Source organism: Phascolarctos cinereus, unplaced genomic scaffold, assembly GCF_003287225.1.
Source record: "Phascolarctos cinereus isolate Bilbo 61053 unplaced genomic scaffold, phaCin_HiC Scaffold_2;HRSCAF=192, whole genome shotgun sequence".
NCBI classification, from domain to species: Eukaryota; Metazoa; Chordata; class Mammalia; order Diprotodontia; family Phascolarctidae; genus Phascolarctos; species Phascolarctos cinereus.
The window spans coordinates 136,594,116-136,607,628 of NW_027555625.1; the positions used below are offsets into that span (position 1 = coordinate 136,594,116).

General features: G+C 39.1%; 1 protein-coding gene across 12 annotated transcripts in view; it reads left to right on the top strand.

Annotated features, from left to right (window-relative positions):
* Positions 1-13,513, top strand: part of CSGALNACT1 (chondroitin sulfate N-acetylgalactosaminyltransferase 1) — a 402,593-nt gene that overhangs the window by 358,901 nt on the left and 30,179 nt on the right. The gene's annotated exons all lie outside the window — the stretch shown is intronic.

Sequence of the window (13,513 nt, forward strand, 5' to 3'; positions counted from 1 at the left end):
GGAAAGCTTTTAAACAAGGGCTTGTCATGGACTGTCATGGTTTTATGTAGTAGCTGACAGATAGCCCTCAGAAAAAAGGAACTTGAGTAAAGGGGTGTGTTATGTTGTTGTTATTTATTTGTGTCTGACTCTTCATGACCCCTTTTGGGGTTTTCTTGGCAAAGGTACTAGAGCGGTTTGCCATTTTCTTCTCTAGCTCATTTTACTGATGAGGAAACTGAGGCAAACAGGATTAAGTGACTTGTCCAGGGTCACACAGCTAGGACGTGTCTGAGGCTGTATTTGAACTCAGGTCTTCCTGATTCCGGGCACTCTATTCACTGCACCACCGAGCTGCCTAGTATGTTATGTAATAGATAACAGTAGTTCATGAGTTTTAGCTGTCTTAGTATCATAGATCTAGAGCAGGAAGGAACTGCAGAGACCCTGTCATTTTACAGTGTGAGTGATCTACTTAATATTATACAGGGAATAAGCTAAGTAGCTTAAACAGGATTTGAACACGGGTCCCCCACCTCCTCAGTCAGAGCTCTTTCCATTGTACTATATTATCTCTAAGGAATTTTAGATCACTGAGGTATGATGAGTATACTAAGTGGTCCTGGTCCTGGAAGGAAGGAGGTATTTATTAAGCAGCCACTCTGTGCCAGGTACTTTATAAATATCATTTCATTTGATCCTTATAACAACCTTGGGAGGTAGGCCTTGTTATTACCCCCATTTTACAACTGAGGAAACTACGACAGATGGAGGTTAAGGGACTTGACCAGGGTCACACAACTATTAAACATCTGAGGCTAGATTTGAATTCCAGTCTTCCTGACTCCAGGGCAAGTCCACCGTACCATCCAGCTGCCTCTAGCTATCCTCTACCATAGATAGGACCCAAAGGACTTTGAAGGGCCTAATTAAATGATAGAAAACATTGTTTTAGTAGTTTTCCCCATGGCTCTTGGGAATAATAATTAGCAATAATAATTATATAATAATAACATATCTATTAACAATAATAATTATATAATAATAATAATAACAATTATAGGGCAGCTAGGTGGTGTAGTAAATAGAGCACCAGGCCTGGAGTCAGGAAGAACTAAGTTCAAATCTGGCCTCAGACACTTACTAGCTGTCTTGGGCAAGTCACTTAACCCTATTTGTTTCAGTTTCTTCATCTGTAAAATGAGCTGGAAAAGGAAATGGCAAACCACTCCAATGTCTTTGCCGAGAAAACTCTAAATTGGGTCAGAAAGAGCTGGACGTGACTGAAAATGACCAAACGATAATTTATAGAATGATTCAAGGTTTGCAATCTGATGCACAACTATTATTTTATGTGATCCTCACAACAACCCTGGGAGGTAGGTGCTGTTTTTATCCTCATTTTACAGATGAGGAAACTGAGGTGGATGGAGATGAAGTGAGTTGCTCAGGGTCACACATCTAGGAATTGTCTGAGGCTGCATTTGAACTCAGGTCTTCCTGACTCCAGGTCCAACATTCTATCCATTGAACTACCTAGCTGCCTCTATAAGTACATTTAGCCTTGTGTTAGGGTGTTGTGGAAGAGGCAGAGTTTGAAGTAGGTGGTATAGCGGAAAGAGTGTTAGACTGGGTGTCCAAAGACCTGTATTCAAATCTTGGCTCTTGGATTTTTAGCAAGGTGACCTTTTACAAGTTCTTCACTTCTCTCAGGCTTCAATTCCCTCATCCATAAAAGGAGAGGGTTGGACTAATACTCTCTGAAGTTTCCTTCTAGCTCTAAATAATGACAGCTAGCACTTATAGAAATAACATTTTAAGGTTTACAAAATGCTTTCTGAGACCCAGAGTGCTTTGGTGGTCTGCACAATAATCCTGTAAGGTAAATGCTGTTATTTAACCCCATTTTACGTATGAGGAAACTGAGACTCAGATAGGTTAAGTGACTTATCCACGGTCACATATCTGATTTCATATCTTCTTGACTCTAAATGCTGCTCTCTGTCCCCTGGGCCTCTAAATCCTGTGACTCCCATAGCCTAGGAAGGGCTTATAAATGTCTGTGATAAGTTCAAGTGACACAGATAAACTAAATCTGAAGTAACAGAAATACTAACCATGAGTGCTGAACAACTATCAGTAATATTTGAAAAACTATAGAAAAAATGGGGGAGATGCTATAGAACTGAAGGAGGACAAATGTCTCATTCAGCAAGGTAGCCTGACTTAAATTCCTGGCAAAATTCTTAAGCATATTATTATTTTATTTTTATTCTGAACTTAAAACAAAAACCAAGCAAAGTGAGTGTTTCTGCATATAAAATAGAAGACAAAAGAAGATTGTTCATGAAACTATGAGTCTCTGTTATGCTTTTTCTTTTAAACATACAATAAATTCCACATAGAATTTTCAAAGCTGTCCTATTTGTTTTCCTTCTCACACTCCATTTTTTTCCTTCCATACATTTTTTTAAAAAAATGCTCCAGTGATCTTCTTTTTCTTCTTTTCTTTTTCTTTCTTTTTTTGTTTTTAGGAGGAGGGGAGATGACCCTCTCACTATTCCCTTCCTTACACAGGTAAGGAAGAAAGAAAAAGAAAACTCCCTTTGAAAGAAAGAAAAAGAAAAGTCTTCTAACAAATACGCACAATCAAACAAAACTAAGTCCCACATTTCCCCTGTCTATAAATGTATGCACCTTGAATCCGTCACCTCTCAGTGAGTAGATGGGTCACATGTTTTATTGTCAGTCCTCTGGAATCATGACCACCGTTTTACAGAACAAGTTTGTAACTCCTCTTCTCCTCGCCCCTGTCCTCTGTCCCTCCTCCCCACAAAAAAAGTTAGACTGGTAAATCAAGGGTATGTTGTGGTTACAGTCTGTCTAGATTTTTAGCAACATGTTTGGTAAACTCATGCTGTTCTTTGCAGTCTGGTGCCCGACATCATTACTCAACTGAAATAGCTCTCTTTAGTTACTAATGTTCTCTTAGTTGTCAGATCCAATGACCTTTTCTCAATCCCTGTCCTTCTAGACTTGTTGACTGCTTCGTACTCCTAGATCTAACCCTCTTTGTGTTCTCCTCATACCTGTCTGACCTTTACTTCTTCATCTCTTTTCTGGATCACCATCCATATCACATTCCCTACCAGTAGATCAAGGCTCTGTCTTGGCCACTTTTCTCTTAAACTGTGGAGCCCAGAACTAAACACAATCCTCCAATGAACAAGGCCCTCATCTCCTTATTCTGTACCTCTCTTAATGCAACCCAACGTACCATTTGCACTTTTGGCCACTCTGTCACACTGCTTACAACATCAAACTTGAAATCAGGTCTCCTGACGCCTAGCTGAGTGCTTTTCTCCAGTCCATTAAAAACTCTCTGTAGGTATCACTGTTTATCTGGCTTGCTTCTAGACAAGGGCAGATTGCAACAGAGCTAGCAGACAAACCTTGGGCAACCGCCCCATTTCCATAGCAGGCATCTCGGCTTGTGGAGGATGAGTCGTCACAGGCACTTGGCTGTGCTGATTCTCAGACCTGCCTAGTAGCAGAAAGTAGAAGGAGGATATAAACACAGCCACCAAGGAGGAACAATGAGTAGCAAAAATCAATGAAGCATAAAAGGTCTGTGTGTGCCTCATTGATTTTTTCCCCCTGCTCTCTGAGTTGTTAGGCTTCCTTTCTTTGCTCTCTCTGTGATGCTGGCTGTCCTTCCTCTGTGATGCTGCTTTCAGAAGCATGTCATAGCAGTTCATTAGCTAGTGGCCACATTTTTCCTTAGAAAAACAAGATGGCCACTTCCAGATTCCAGGGCACTTCATTTCAAGGAAGCAGCCTAATGTGGTGATCACTAGATTGGGAGCCAGAAGACTTGGATTCAAATCTCAGCTATGCAGTATACTACCTTTTTTTTGTTTGGCTACTGTGGGCACCTATATGCATTTTTACCACCTCTGAACCTCAGTTTTCTTCATCTGTTTAATATTAGTGTTGGGCTAGGTGACTGCTAAAATCTCTTCCAACTCTAAATTCCTTCCTTCCTTCCTTCTTTCTTTCTTTCTTTTCTTTCTTTCTTTCTTTCTTTCTTTCTTTCTTTCTTTCTTTCTTTTTTTTTCTTTCTTTCTTTCTTTCTTTCTTTCTCTTTTCTTTCTTTCTTTCTTTCTTTCTTTTCTTTCTTTCTTTCTTTCTTTCTTTCTTTTTTCTTTCCTTCTTTCTTCTTATTCCTTTCCCTCCTTCTGTCTTTCTGACTTTTTACCTTTTCCTCTGTCTTTTTCTCTCTTTCTTTTTTCTTCCTTTCTTTCTGTTTTCCCTTTCCTTCTTCCCTCCTCCCTTTTTTTCTTTCTTTCTTAGCTAGGTAAGGTTCCAAGCTCTGTCACTGATCCTGAATTTGTTTAATGCAGATTCTTTAATGAAATTCCAGCTGAGGGGCAGCTAGGTGGCTCAGTGGATAGAGCACCAGCCCTGAAGTTAGGAGGACCTGACTTCAAATCTGGCCTCAGATCAAACACTTGACACTTACTAGCTGTGTGACCCTGGGCAAATCACTTAACCCCAATTGCCAGAAAGAAAGAAAGAAAGAAAGAAAGAAAGAAAGAAAGAAAGAAAGAAAGAAAGAAAGAAAGAAAGAAAGAAAGAAAAGAAAGAAAGAAAGAAAGAAAGAAGAAAGGAAGGAAGGAAAAGAAAAGAAATTCCAGGTCACATTTCTGTAGTGCTTTGAGCTTTATAAAGCATTTTCCTCATAATAGTGTCTGTAAGGCAAATAGCAAAAATATTAGTCTGTCCATTTTACAGATGAGCAAACTGAGGCCTAGAGAAGTAAAATGACTTGTCCATGGTCACACAGCTAATAAGCCAATGAAACCTAGGTCTCCTAGGTCCAAGGCTTATTCTACTATACTACCTGGAGCCATAACATGCATTCTAGCAAGTGATATACTTGCAATGCCAGATCCACAAAAGCCTACAGGTATAAATACTGACGATAGATATATTAATCAGAGGCAGTAGGGTGGATAGAGAGCTGTTTTTGCAATAAGGAAGACTAGTGTTCATCTTCTGCTTCAGATGCTTATATGCTATGTGACCCTGGGCAAGTCACTTAACTTCTGTATGCCTTAGTTTCCTTAGTTGTAAAATGAGATGCTATTACCTCCACCTCACAGGGTGGTTTTTTTTTAAGGACCAAATAAGATATTCTTTGGAAAATGCTTTGCAAACTTTAAAGTTCCATAAAATGTGTAATCACATTTAAAGCTAAATGTGGCCTTCTTTCTCTTTGGGGAAGATCAACTTGAATAATGTAAAGTTCCAGTTGACAAGCTGGAGAGTGCCAGGTCTGGAGTCAGGAAGACCTGAGTTCAAATCTGGCATCAGACACTAACTTACCTGTGTGACCTTGGTCAAGTCACCTTCAGCCTGCCTAGCTTTCCTCATTTGTAAAATAGGGATAATAACAGCACCAATGGCCCAGCATTGTTTGAGGATAAAATGAGATGATATTTGCAAAGAACTTTGCAAACTTTAGAGCAATATATAAACGCTAGTTATTATTATCATTGTCATTGTTATCCAGAGAAAAGCCACCAGGATTGTGAGGAAGAGCTTGAAAACACACCATACAAGGATCAGCTGAAGGAACTGAGGTTTTAGCCTGGAACGGAGGCTTGGGAGAATCTCAGGGACATAAAATCTTTCAGGTTTTAGTCACCAGATCTAATTGGGATCGGAGTTGTTCTGCTTTACCCAAGGGGGAAGAAGTAGGAGCAATGGATGGAACCCATGGAGAATCAGATTTTTAACTCCTGAATCAAGGGAAGAACTTCTCAGTAATGAGCTATCTTAGCAACGGTAGGGAGTTCATTGGACATTTTCAGAAGGAGCTGAATTAGCCACCTGTCGGGCCATCCTGGAGGGCATTGAGTCATCAGTCAGGCTAGAGTAGAACTAGGTCTTCTCTAAGGTCCTTATCACCTCGCAGACACTGTAATAAATACAAATTAAATCACCCTTTAACACAGTGTACTCTAAATTCAGTGCATGTTCCTTCACTTTTTGGAAATGAAGAGAGTGGACAGGAGCTCAGCTTCCCTCGCCACTGGGTCAGATTTGCAGTGAGAGGAGTGTCTAACAACCTAGCCTTCTTTATTAACCTTTCCCAAATCTTTTCTGCCAAATCTCCTACATAATTCCACAGAGCCTCTCCAAAGAGGGTCGGGAGAAAGGATGAGCATAAGCTATCCAGGAAAGTGCTTTGTAAATAGTAAAATGCTGTCTAAATGTAAAGTAATGTTAGTCTTCTTCATTTTTTTAAATTTAAGCTTATTTTATTTTAATGGAGATCTACCTCCTATCCCTCCTACATCTGCCTTACCTTTTGACAATTCTCTAAAACTACCTATGGAGCCATAGAGCAGGCATTCTGGGGCTTGTGTAGGACTGTGGATGGATTTCAGGGGGTCCATGAGCTTGGGTGACAAAAATACAGCCTTATTTTCTTTTGAAAAAAAATTATTAAAAAAAAATCAACAATGCACTTTCTCTCCCCTTCTCCCTTCCTCTAACTGAGAAAGGCAAGGTCTTCCACGGCATTCTGGGCCATTTCCAGTTGTCCTGGTCTCTATCTGGCCACTAGACCCCGATGGCTCTGGAGGAGAAAGTGAGGCTGGTGACTTCGCACAGCCCTCCCTCACTTAAGTCCAATTCACTTGCAAGTTATGGCATCATCTTCCTGATGTCATGGTCCTTTTGGATGAAGCAGAACCACAACTGAGAAGGCAAGAAAGACAAAAATCTGTTATAAATATGTACAGCCAAGCAAAACAAATTGATACTGGCTATGTCCAAAAAATTATTTTCTCAATCTGTGCTGAGTCCTTTACCTCTCTGTCAAGAGGTGGGTAACAATAAGGTTATTCAAATGAGCCAGGCCATTTGCAAACATTTTTTATATGCTATTTATATAGTTGAGTAGCTGGGTGGTGTAATAGATAGAGTATTAAATCTGAAAGAAAGAATACTCCTCTTCCTGAGTTCAAATCTGAAATCAGACACTTACTAGCTGTGTGACCCTGGGCAAGTCACTTTACCCTGCTTGCCTGAGTTTCCTCATCTCTAAAATGAGCTGGAAAAGGAAATGGCAAACCACTCCTGGATCCCTGATAAGAAAACTCTAAATGGATTCATAAAGAGTCAGACATGACTGGAATAACTCAACAGCAACCACATTTATGTAGTTATATGCTATCTCCAAGGTCTTTGAGGGAAGTGCCTGGCACGTAGTAGTAACTTTAAAAATGCTATTTGATTGATTGATTGGTTGAATCAGAGGGTGGCCAGGAAATTCCCAGTGAGCCTCCACTTCTGGTGGTTCTGTGCTGACTGCCAGCTAAATGTTGCTGCCTCAGATAGGCAGGTCTGTCTTTCACATGGAAATCTCTGGGGCAGCAGTGACTAGTGGGCCAGTGGTACTTTGGTTAAATTATTTTGTCACGGATGGACATTAAGATGAAAAATAAAGACTTGGCCCCTGAATAGGAAGTATATCAACTTCAAGACAACTGGATAGCTGGTTATAACTGACTTTATAGCATTTGATAAAGTCCAAGAATTGCACAGTCCATTAACACCCAAATTATTTCTCCCCTAAACCAACAAATAACATGTTCTTTTTATTCTTTAAATATTCCATATTCATTCCCCTCAGAAATTTTCCCTGATAAAAAGGACCATAGTCCTGGCATACTACAAAGCCTTGCCTCCCATCTCCTACGTTAATTATCCTAAAACTCCATTTGGATCATGTCACTTTCCTGGTTATTAGCTTTCCAACCACAATACCCAATTGACTATTGATTTTTCCTCTACAACATATCTAGCATACAAATCCTTTTTTCCTCCCAATATCACCATTCTCCAGTTCATCCTCCTCACAGCTGCCAAAATAATCCCAAAAGCACTGGTCTCACCATGCCACAGTCTCTCTCAAGGACCGTCAGTGGCTCCCTGTTGCCTCCAGGATAAGATACATTTTTCAGCTTGGCATTTAAAGCACTTTACAATATAATTCTGGCCTATGTACTTTTCCATATTTATCTAATGCATTCTATATTTCAACCAAACTGAGTGACTCATGGTTTTCCAAACTTGGTATTCTACCTCCTGCCTTTTCCCAGAATGTTCCCCTATGTCTGGAAAGCATTTCTTCCTCACCTCTATCTGTTACAATCCCTAGCTTCTTTCAGGACTCGGCTCATGCATCAATCTTATAGGAAGTCTTTCTTTATTCTCTTAACTAAAAGCATTTTCTCTTTCCTCAAATTTCATACATACACGCATACATACATGTATTTATACATATAATACATTTATGTATATATATTTACATATACATTTCTCTGTTTACATATATTCCTTTGGAAAATTCCTTGTGAGCTCCACAAGGGCAGGGTCGATTTTTTATGTTGTCATATCCTCAGCATTTAGCATCGTTCTGTGCACATAGTAGGCCCATAATAAATGCTTATTTGGCTTAGTTTGGCTCAATGGCTTCCCTCTATTTACTGGATCAAGTCCAAATTCCTTAGTCTGTATTAGAGATCTTATACAATCTGGCTACAGATTCTAAACTTGAAACTGTCAGGCCTATCCAGTTTAATTCAGTTTCAAAAAATTGTGTGCCTACCATGTGCAAAGTTGTATCCTAGCCACTGAGAAGAATACAAAGATGGATAAGGCACACAAAACAAATTGCGAAGAATGTACAATGTGAATTCATACAGAGGAGGAAGAGTATACTTCTGGACTGGGTAGTATCTCCCTAATCCTCTATATCAGGGATTATAAGCTTAGAATCCATAGACCCTTCCCCAACCCCATGGATCTGTGGATAGATTTCAGGGGATCTGTGAACTTAGGTAGGAAAAAATTACCTCTTTATTCTCACTAAATTGTAATTGAAACAGCATTTCCTTCAATTATTTAAAAATGTTACTCTGAGAAGAGGTGAATAGACTGCAACATACTGCCATAGGGGTCCATAGCCCCCCCAAAATGTTTAAGAACCCATTTCCTATCTACTATCTCAACTACAACCTGACTCTGGCACACTCACTTTGGGGAGCATATTTAAAGAAAGTCCTGTTCTTGCGTTGTTGCTAACCCTATTTTCATCCCTAGGTCCCAGAATGCCCTACTCTCTACTTGGTTAAGTGCTATTCATTTTTAAAGTCTTCTCTCTTCTAGGGAACCTTTTTTGTCTACCCTAGCTGACAGCAAATTGTCCTGTTTTTGTATGCCCATCATACTCACTGTCTAAACCACTCATTTGGTGCCATATATTATATTATATTATTACATTATATTATATTGCATTATATTACATTGTTATATTATGTTATATTACATTATATATTATATTATATATTATATCACATCACATCACATCATATCACGTCACTCAGCGAGGTGGAACAGTGGATAGAGTGCCAGCCCTGAAGTCAGGAACACTTATCATCCTGAGTTCAAATCTGGCCTCGAACACTTACTAACTGTGTGACTCTGGGTAAACCACTTCACCCTGTTTGCCTCAGTTTTCTCATCTGTAAAATGAGCTGGAGAAGGAAATGGCAAACCGCTCCAGTATCTTTGTCAAGAAAACTCCAAATGGGGTCACAAAGAGTCGAATATGACTCAAAAATGACTAAACAACAACATATATATGTGTGTGTGTCTCTCTCTTTGTGTGTGTATGTATATATATATATATATATATATATATACATATATATATATGTATATATATATATATTATACACATACACATACACTACCTTGTGCTGTTGTTTTAATTATTGTGTGTGTTTGACCTTTGGACTAGATGATCTCTAAAATCTCTTTTAGTTATACTATTCCATGGATCCTCAACTGCTATATTTTTCCCAATATAAGTTACCCTTGGATATAAGCAGTTAACATTAAGTGAGCTCTAAGCTTTATATCTCCCCACCCATCCTTACTCTGCCTAAAACAGTACATATATGTACTGGACATATATGAAAGGGACTTAATGTTTGTTGAATTAAATATCTTTTGGGGGGGAAACCCAGACATTTAATACACTGAAAAAGAACTGTGTATTTTACTATCTTCTGAAAAAGAGCACCAATTGTGGGCCACCCCGGGGTTTTATAAAATACAAACACAAAGAGATTGTGGCTTATTTTCAGATCAGTATATTAGACTGACTGGGGCAATATCTGTGTATGCCCTGGGCCGAGCACAAATTTATGAGTAGTTGGCACTCAGTAGATGCTTACTGACGGCGATGCCAATGCTTGTGAATGCTCTGTCCACGCATGTCAGTAGTTCTTTGGTTATACTGTTTGTTTGCGCGTTTATGCAGTGTTCTTTGTCTCTTACATTAGGTAGCAAATGGATAGAGAACTGGACCTGGAGTAAGGAAGACCTGAGTTTAAATCCAGCCTCAGATACTTCCTAGCTGTGTAACCCTGGGCAAGTTACTTAACGTCTGCCTGCCTCAGTTTCCTCATCTGTAAAATGGGGATAGTAAACAGCACCTACCTCTTAGGGTTGCTGTGAGGATAAAATCAGTTTAAAAAGAAAATTCATAAAATGCTTGCACATTTTAAAGGTTCTATCTAAAGGCTAGCTATTATTATCCTCATGTGTTTCTTCCTCTTCCTGCAGCCAGTCCTTTGTGGAAACTGTAGAGGCTGTTAGCTCTGTATATCATTTCTTCTACACAGAAATGTAATGTTAGTCGATTGTGAGCTTTGAACTTGAACCTCTTGATGTTAGTAGCATTTGGAGAGCACTAAATTGTGGGACGTTTTTGTGGTCAAGCTACCCCAGCTCAGTGAAAAGCTTTTGCATTAGGTGTACACAGAAGATCCATTGTTGTGGCTGGCGGGCCATGTCATTCACTTTTTCCCTCCCCAGGTATTTACTCTAATTACTTCAGGAGAACTTTATATTTCAGTACATCGTTACAGGCAATAACTCAAATTAACTTCCCTGCACCTGATTTTGATTTTCTAAGAGTTCATGCCGTGGGATCACTGGCAGAACCCAGACTTACGACAGCAGTGTGCTATTTTTTCTAAAGCATGCTGCAAATGAGGATTTCTTCTTAGAATGGTGGTATTATGTTGTTCAGTTGTTTCAGTTGTGTCTGACTCTTTGTGACCCCTTTTGGGGTTTTCTTGGCAAAGATATTGGAGTGGTTTGCCATTTTCTTCTACAGGTCATTTTACAAAGAAGGAAACTGAGGCAGACAGGGTTAAATGACTTGCCTAAGGTCACACAGCTACTAAGTGATGAGACCAGATTTGAACCAGAAGATGAGTCTTCGTGACTCCAGGCCTGGTACTCTATCCACTGTGCCACCTAGCTGTCCTTGATGATGGTATTAAAAGAAACAAACAAAAAAAGGAGTCTATAAGATTAATGATTAGCTAATTGCATTCACTACATTAATAATTTGTCTTTGTCTGGACGTGGACTTAAAGAAAGCATCATTTCCTAGGCTCTGATCTATGTACCTAGGAGGCACACACAAGTAAGAGGATGCTGCTATTGTTGGTGAAGAATTATGCTGCCCCAGTGGGAGCAAGGTTTTCATCATTGGCACCTTCTCAGTCACACTGTTCATCATTATTTCATGCCTCTTCTGAAGTGCTTTGGCTAACAAGTATCACAGGAAGTTCTCATCTGCATATCCAAGAGCAAAAATGCAGAAAGGTTTATTTCAGGAATATTACATTTGCAAAGGGGTCCCCTCACCCCCTTTTAGCTGAGGAATAGATAGAATCAACTTGTGACTCATGAAACATGAGACAGTTAATCTTTTCCCAGGCAAGTGAGAGCTCAGACGACATGCTGACCACTTGGAGAGAGCAGAGCTTTTCATAAAAGAAAATGGGACTTGGGCTAACAAGGTTACATGCTGCTACCTAACCTTGACTTTTTTTAGAAAAAGAAGATAAAATTCCTTTGTGTCTGAATCATTGACTTGGAGACAATTTGATGCAAGAGAAATGCCACAAGACTTGAAGTTAGAACATCTAGATTTGAGTTCTGGTTCCGACACTTCCTACACATATGACCTTAGCATTTGCCACTTTAGCCTCATTTTCTTCATCTGTAAAATGGGGGTGATAATTCTTGGAACTATCTCCATCCCTTTAAGGGTTGTTATGAAAACACTGAAATCTATAAAAAGGTATATGAATATAAGTTATTATTAACACCAAATTAAGACTGTTATCTGAATATTGGATACAGTAGTTGCATTTTGAATAGATCCCCTCCTGCTTCTTTGGGGATAAAATGGGCAAGAAGAACATCTTTTTAGGCCTTCTCTTCATCAAAATCATTATCATCATCACCCATGCCCAGAATACTTATTAAGTGCCTAATGGTGTGAGATAATTGCTGCATATAGAATTAGGATCATTACAGACAATAACCCAAATTAACTTCCCTGCACCTGATTTTCATTCCTAATGGTTCATACCCTGGGATCACAGGTGGAACCAGGAAATAGGACATACCCTCCCAAACAGTGATTCCTGACACATTTTCTTTCCCTCTGCTACTTCAAAGTGTCTCTAGTGATCTCAAAAAGAAAGTTTTAAAGTTCTCAAATTGGATCTAGAGTTAAAAAGACCTGTGTTCAAATCCAGCCTCAGATACCTGCTGGCTGTGTGACCCTAGGCATCTTGTTTAACTGCTATCTGCCTCAGTTTCCACAACTGTAGAATAGTAATAATAATAATAGCACCTACCTCCCAGGATTGTTGTGAAGATCAAATGAGATAATGTTTATAAAGTGTTTAACACAGTATCTGACACATAGTAGGTCCTATGTAAACATTAGCTAACATTATTGTTATTAATTTTAATTATAATTTGCCTTAATTTAAAGAAAATGTCAAGCCTTAAATCAAGTGATGTCTGCTCTATCTTTTGTATACTGACAAGTCCCAGTGTGAGTTGATAGTTGGCAGATTCATCAAAGATTGTCTTATCTAATCCATGTCTCTGCAACATCCCTGGTAACATCAGCTGCCATCTCCTCCATGACCTCTACAACTCAGACTGATCTCTCCCTTCTCAATTTTCTCACAGTACTTTGTCCAGACCTCTCTCCATATTTTTGTATTCTGCCACATATCATTATTATTTGTGGCCATGTGCAATATCCCCGATCTTAGCCAAAAGGAGAGAAAGTTTATCTCCACCCCCACCCCCACTTTAATTTGTATGCTCTTTAAAAGCAGGGTCTGTGTCATGCATTACTTCCATATATCCAACACAAAGCCCAGTGTCCTGAACATAACAAGTACTGAATAAATATTTGCTGAATTGAATTTGAACTCCTCTACAATTATGATTCTCATTTTTTCACCATTTTGATGCAGATAGAAATGCTCCTAGTACATGTCACTATCATGCTATCATTCTTTTACATTTATATTCTGTGGATTTGTGTGTAGGTGGCTTAAAAAGCATT